Source organism: Coregonus clupeaformis, chromosome 7 (assembly GCF_020615455.1).
Source record: "Coregonus clupeaformis isolate EN_2021a chromosome 7, ASM2061545v1, whole genome shotgun sequence".
In the NCBI taxonomy this organism is placed as follows: Eukaryota; Metazoa; Chordata; class Actinopteri; order Salmoniformes; family Salmonidae; genus Coregonus; species Coregonus clupeaformis.
In genome coordinates, this window is record NC_059198.1 from 25,066,928 (window position 1) to 25,073,984 (window position 7,057).

A 7,057-nucleotide genomic window follows, 5' to 3' on the forward strand; every position below is an offset into this window, starting at 1 on the left:
AAAATGAATTTGTTCGAAAGAGGCCCACAAAAGAACAGTAGATGGCTCAAGTTGACAAAATGACACAGAACTGAGGAGTACAGGTGTCTCCTTCTAGCGAAACTCAGATCATGTAGCTAGCCTAGCAGAAACAAGTACATACATCCATTCTGTTTAGCAATTAAAATAGAAAAACACCATTCCCTCCTATTGATATATTTAAAAAATACGATCTCACTTTGTCAAAATGTGTTTATCTAGTGGCTGTAAAGCAAGGCACATTAATGTATCACAGCAATTAGCCCAATGGTTTCAAAATTATTCCAGTCTCTTAATTCACTATGCCTAAGTGCTGATATATCTAGGCCATCTATTCTAGGCATATGCATAGCTCTCACATTGATCTGACACCTGAGAAATGTGCTTTATCAACTCAATGTGAGAAACGCACACACATACACACACACATTTTCCTAAGTACTCTATCTCCCTGTCTACACCTCTCCCTTCTCTCTCCAATACTCACAGTTCAACCTGATGTATTTGCCAACTTCCTGTTTGCTCTGGCCAGCCCAACAAGTCAGGCTTCGTCCCGGCCCGCCCACCGTAGGCTACCTGCTCTCCTAGAACACCTATCTGTGTGACATGTCTGTTTCACTTCCTCTCTCCCAGCTCAATCTGCCTGTCAACTTTGTTTGGTCACTACCGAATAGTAACCATATTTGTCTAAACACCAGAGCCAATGTTCTGTGTAAATGACTGCACATGTTTATCCTCTGTCCATTATAGACTACAACTCTGCCCACCCACCATTTACCAATATAGTCTCTAAAAATGTGTTTAGATGTTATTTAATGTATCCATTATAGAAGTATAATACAATATCCCCATGGTATTTATTCAGGGATATAGTGCATTTGGAAAGTATTCAGACCCCTTGACTTTTTCCACATTTTGTTACGTTACAGCCTTATTCTAAAATTGATTAAATAAAGGACATTAAGAGACTTGTCCCGAAGCTACTCCTGCATTATCTTGGCTGTGTGCTTAGGGTCGTTGTCCTGTTGGAAGGTGAACCTTCACCCCAGTCTGAGGTCCTGAGCGCTCTGGAGCAGGATTTCATCAAGGACCTCTCTGTACTTTGCTCCGTTCATCTTTGCCTCGATCCTGACTAGTCTCCCAGTCCCTGCCACTGAAAAACATCCCCACAGCATGATGCTGCAACCACCATGCTTCACCGTAGGGATGGTGTCAGGTTTCCTCCAGACGTGACGCTTGGCATTCATGCCAAAGAGTTCAATCTTGGTTTCATCAGACCAGAGAATCATGTTTCTCATGGTGTGAGAGTCCTTTAGGTGCCTTTTGGCAAACTCCAAGCGGGCTGTCATGTGCCTTTTACTGAAGAGTGGCTTCCGTCTGGCCACTCTACCATAAAGGCCTGATTCGTGGAGTGCTGCAGATATGGTTGTCCTTCTGGAAGGTTCTCCCATCTCCACAGAGGAACTCTGGAGCTCTGTCAGTGATTGCTCAGTTTGGCCAGGTGGCCAGCTCTAGGAAGCGTCTTGGTGGTTCCAAACTTCTTCCATTTAATAATGATGGAGGCCACTGTGTTCTTGGGGACCTTCAATGCTGCAGACATTTTTTGGTACCCTTCTCCAGATCTGTGCCTCGACACAATCCTGTCTCGGAGCTCTACAGACAATTCCTTCGACCTCATGGCTTAGTTTTTGCTCTGACATGCACTGTCAACTGTGGGACCTTATATAGACAGGTGTGTGCCTTTCCAAATCATGTCCAATCAATTTAATTTACCACAGGTGGACTCCAATCAAGTTGTAGAAACAGCTCAAGGATGTTCAATGGAAACAGGATGCACCTGAGCTCAATTTCGAGTCTCATAGCAAAGGGTCTGAATACTTCTGTAAATAAGTTACATATATAAAAAAATGTTTTATACATTTGCAAAAATTTATAAAAACCTGTTTTTGCTTTGTCATTATGGGTTATTGTGTGTAGATTGCTATGGACATAAAAAAAAAAAATCCATTTTAGAATAAGGCTGTAACGTAACAAAATGTGGATTAAGTCAAGGAGTCTGAATACTTTCCGAAGGCACTGTATTCACTATAATAATAAAAAAAACTATATTTTATAAGAATATGTGTGCCTGCCAGTATGTTAACAAATCAAATGTTCGCCTGTAGGTAGGGTACAGCACTATAGTACTGAGTTTACATGATCCTTTGTGGAAATGGTTTTGACACCTAATAGATTTTCAGTGAGGTATATTTACCAGCTCCCCCTCCCCCTCTCCCCACCACCCGACCCCTGTGGGGAACACTACAGGGGTGTGTGTATGTTTGGTTAGAGAGAGGGGGCCGCAGCCTGAATAACCCAGAGTAAGAGTATGAGACCTGGGAGGAAGTGAGGTTCATGGCTGGGGGTCCGGTGGTTTAGTCATCCACTGAGGGAGGGGTCTGCTGACTAACACCGAGTGATGGGATGTGGGCTGGGGGTATTGAGAGGAGGTTGACTATTTTTGTCCCACTCCCCCTCCTTCACTCTAATTCCTCTTTTTACTTGTTCTTTCTTTCCTTATTCCCCAGATGTGTTTCCTTCCTGAAAGTCAGAAAGCAGTACTTCTCCTCTTTTCCGACCCCAGTCTGACACACATGCGTCCTCCAGGGAAGTGTGGAGGGGTGGAGGTGGGGAAGTTAAACAGAAAAAGATTGGGTAATTTTTTCAAATGTTGTGGTTTCTTCGGTTGGAAAACTATTTGGGGAAGGTTCCTTATTCACTCTTCACGGACCTACACGCTTCCCAGTTTCCACATCATAGCCTTTTCAATACAGGTTTCAGCAACTTTATCCATGGCATAGACACACATGTACAGAGCACATGATTCAGAGTTCTTCTGTTGAAGGCTATCATAATGTCATGCTGATCTGGCACTGGTGTATAAGAAGAATAAAGAGCAAACATCTTAGCGCTCAAGTTCTCCTTCATGTAGCCCAGGGATGGGCAACTGCAGTCCTCGGGGGCCAGAGGGGTGTCACACTTTCCCCCCATCCCTAGCAAACACAGCTGATTAAACTAATTGCATTCTAAACTGAAGATCCTGATTAGTTGATTATTGGAGTCAGGTGTCTTAGCAGGGGCTGGGGCAAAAGTATGACACCAATCAGGCCAGTGGACTGGAGTTGCCCATCCCTGAACTTAGCCTATCCCTGCACATGAATTAAGTTTGTGGTTGTGAGAAACAATAGCACACTGCGCCTTTAAATAAAGGAACACGAACAATCCTCTGCTGTGCCCAGGCATTGGGCGCTTTTATTTGTTGGAATGTTGGCAGAAGTTTCATCTCCCCACAGCTCTTTCCCAGGCCATGTGTTGGAAATGCAGGAAAACAAAACTAACTGAAAAAGAGGGAATAGAGCAGTGGGGGTGAAAGAGGGAGTGCAGGGTTAGTGAGAGATACGCAGAAGTCCAATTAGAACCCAAGCTCTCTAGACATAAAGTCATCCAGCCTATGTAGGGAGGGAAAAACCTGACTGAGATTTATTGTTCTGTCCTTATCGGCCGTCTCTTCCTCCGCTCTCTAAACAGAGATTTATGGCTTTGGCAATGTCAGGTACTTGATAGCCTCGTCTCAGGAACCAGAGGAGGGAGTGTTCATCACGAAATGCACGCACACAAACACAAGGCGACCCGGCCAAACTGGGTGCCGTGCCACTGACTGTAGGGATGCCTGTAGAACATCGTTCAGGGAGTAGCTAGCCTATACTTTATTATTGTACAGTTTTGCCCTGTCTGGTGACTCAGTGATAGGTCAATGTAGTTTGGACCACTGAAGTTAAGTTAAAGGTTATGTTATATAACAGAGATGAGATGACCCTCAATGTTATTGATATACTGTAGATCTCGCTCTATGCAACAGCCACAACAGACCAACCTCCTATTATAAAGCATGATCCACAGCATCAAACCAAGGCAATTAGCATTGGGTAAGACACTGGAGTCAACTAATTGATGTAAGAATACCAGTCTATGGCATCTGGACATTAAAAACTAGGTGGGCCTCATTCGACTCACCTGGTTTTACATTCGGAAAGACAATTTTGGTTGGCTTTGCTGACAGTTTAAGTGTAAGAGTTTGCCCATTCTCTCTCTCTATCTCTCGCGCACACACACACACACACACACACACACACACACACACACACACACACACACACACACACACACATTCATACACACACACACACACACACACACACACACACACACACACACACACACACACACACACACACACACACACACACACACACACACACACACACACACACACACACACACACACACACACACACACAGAAACACTCCCATGCAGAGGCAGCACATAGACAGCGTTGGGTGAGTCACGGTCACCTGGCAGAGAGTGCCTCCCCTTGGGAGAGTCCTTACATGAGTCCCTGTGATTATGGCCAAACCCCCTGAGGGCATCAGGTGGGCCTCCTCTCTGGGCAACGTGAGACCACCACCCATTGTTAGGTCCACAATGGAAATGAACACATACTGAGCTCACTTGAAAGGTGATACAAACACTCTGCAAGATGAAAAGGGTTTAGCAGTGTATATCAATTGATAGCTGATTCTGGCCCAGTTCTGCTCCTTTATAGTGTTGTTGTGTTGCAGTTGTAGCCTAATATGACGGCAGTATCATATGGTTTAAAAAAATAGCATGTTGAAGCATATGCTATCAGGCATAGCAATCCTATACGAATCATCGCTGCATGCAGAACCATCTTTGTTCTGGTGCTGACAAGAGATCTGCCTGCTGTCCCCTCACCAGAGCCCCATGCAGGGGCAGACTGGCCATCTGGCATTTCGGACAAATGCCAGATGGGCTGGTCAATGTTTTGCCCAGTGGGCCTGTCTAACTTTTATTTTTTTTGGTTAATAATGGGGGCCTAAAGGTAAAAATGGGCCGGTTTGGGGGCCTTAAGGAAAAAATGGGCCGTTATGTTAGAAATGCCAGGGCCGATTTCTAGTCCCAGTCCGCCCCTGGCCTCATGTAAACAGGATGGTTGACCTCCCTCTCTGGGAAAAAGCATCTTAGCTCCACACAACACATGGAGATGATATTATACAACCACTGTGTAATGTATAATGTATTTAACAATCTATAGGCTATATTATGACAAGACTGTGTTACATTTAACTGGCCCTTTGGCATTTCTTCCATATGGCATTTAGGCACAGGTGCTTAATAGGAATATATCAGTTTATTTAACCTATGGAGAACCAGTGCTTGTTTGGTTTGTTTATATTACTTGCATGTCTGTAGTGAAGGACATACAGTCGTGGTCAAAAGTTTTGAGAATGACACAAGTATTGGTCTTCACAAAGTTTTCTGCTTCAGTGTTTTTAGATATTTTTGTCAGATGTTACTATGGTATACTGAAGTATAATTACAAGCATTCCATAAGTGTCAAAGGCTTTTATTGACAATTACATTAAGTTTATGCAAAGAGTCAATATTTGCAGTGTTGACCCTTCTTTTTCAAGACCTCTGCAATCCACCCTGGCATGCTGTCAATTAACTTCTGGGCCATATCCTGACTGATGGCAGCCCATTCTTGCATAATCAATGCTTGGAGTTTGTCAGAATTTGTGGGTTTTTGTTTGTCCACCCGCCTCTTGATGATTGACCACAAGTTCTCAATGGGATTAAGGTCTAGGGAGTTTCCTGGCCAAGGACCCAAAATGTCGATGTTTTGTTCCCCGAGCCACTTAGTTATCACATTTGCCTTATGGCAAGGTGCTCCATCATGCTGGAAAAGGCATTGTTCGTCACCAAACTGTTCTTGGATGGTTGGGAGAAGTTGCTGTCGGAGGATGTGCTGGTACCATTCTTTATTCATGTCTGTGTTCTTAGGCAACATTGTGAGTGAGCCCACTCCCTTGGCTGAGAAGCAACCCCACACATGAATGGTCTCAGAATGCTTTACTGTTGGCATGACACAGGACTGATGGTAGCGCTCACCTTGTCTTCTCCAGACAAGCCTTTTTCCGGATGCCCCAAACAATCGGAAAGGGGATTCATCAGAGAAAATGACTTTACCCCAGTCCTCAGCAGTCCAATCCCTGTACCTTTTGCAGAACATCAGTCTGTCCCTGATGTTTTTCCTGGAGAGAAGTGGCTTCCTTGCTGCCCTTCTTGACACCAGGCCATTCTCCAAAAGTCTTCACCTCACTGTGCGTGCAGATGCACTCACACCTGCCTGCTGCCATTCCTGAGCAAGCTCTGCACTGGCGCTTGCTGGACTTTCTTGGGCGCCCTGAAGCCTTCTTCACAACAATTGAACCTCTCTCCTTGAAGTTCTTGATGATCCGATAAATGGTTGATTTAGGTGCAATCTTACTAGCAGCAATATCCTTGCCTGTGAAGCCCTTTTTGTGCAAAGCAATGATGACGGCATGTGTTTCCTTGCAGGTAACCATGGTTAACAAAGGAAGAACAATGATTTCAAGCACCACCCTCCTTTTAAAGCTTCCAGTCTGTTATTCTAACTCAATCAGCATGACAGAGTGATCTCCAGCCTTGTCCTCGTCAACACTCTCACCTGTGTTAACGGAGAATCACTGACATGATGTCAGCTGGTCCTTTGTGGCAGGGCTGAAATGCAGTGGAAATGTTTTTTGGGGATTAAGTTCATTTTCATAGCAAAGAGGGACTTTGCAATTAATTGCAATTCATCTGATCACTCTTCATAACATTCTGGAGTATATGCAAATTGCCATCATAAAAACGGAGGCAGCAGACTTAGTGAAAAGATTGTGTATGTGTGCCATTCAGAGGGTGAATGGGCAAGACAAAACATTTAAGTGCCTTTGAACGGGGTATGGTAGTAGGTGCCAGGCGCACCAGTTTGAGTGTGTCAAGAACTGCAACGCTGCTGGGTTTTTCATGCTCAACAGTTTCCTGTGTGTATCAAGAATGGTCTACCTCCCAAAGGACATCCAGCCAACTTGACACAACTGTGGGCAGCATTGGAGTCCACATGAGCCAGCA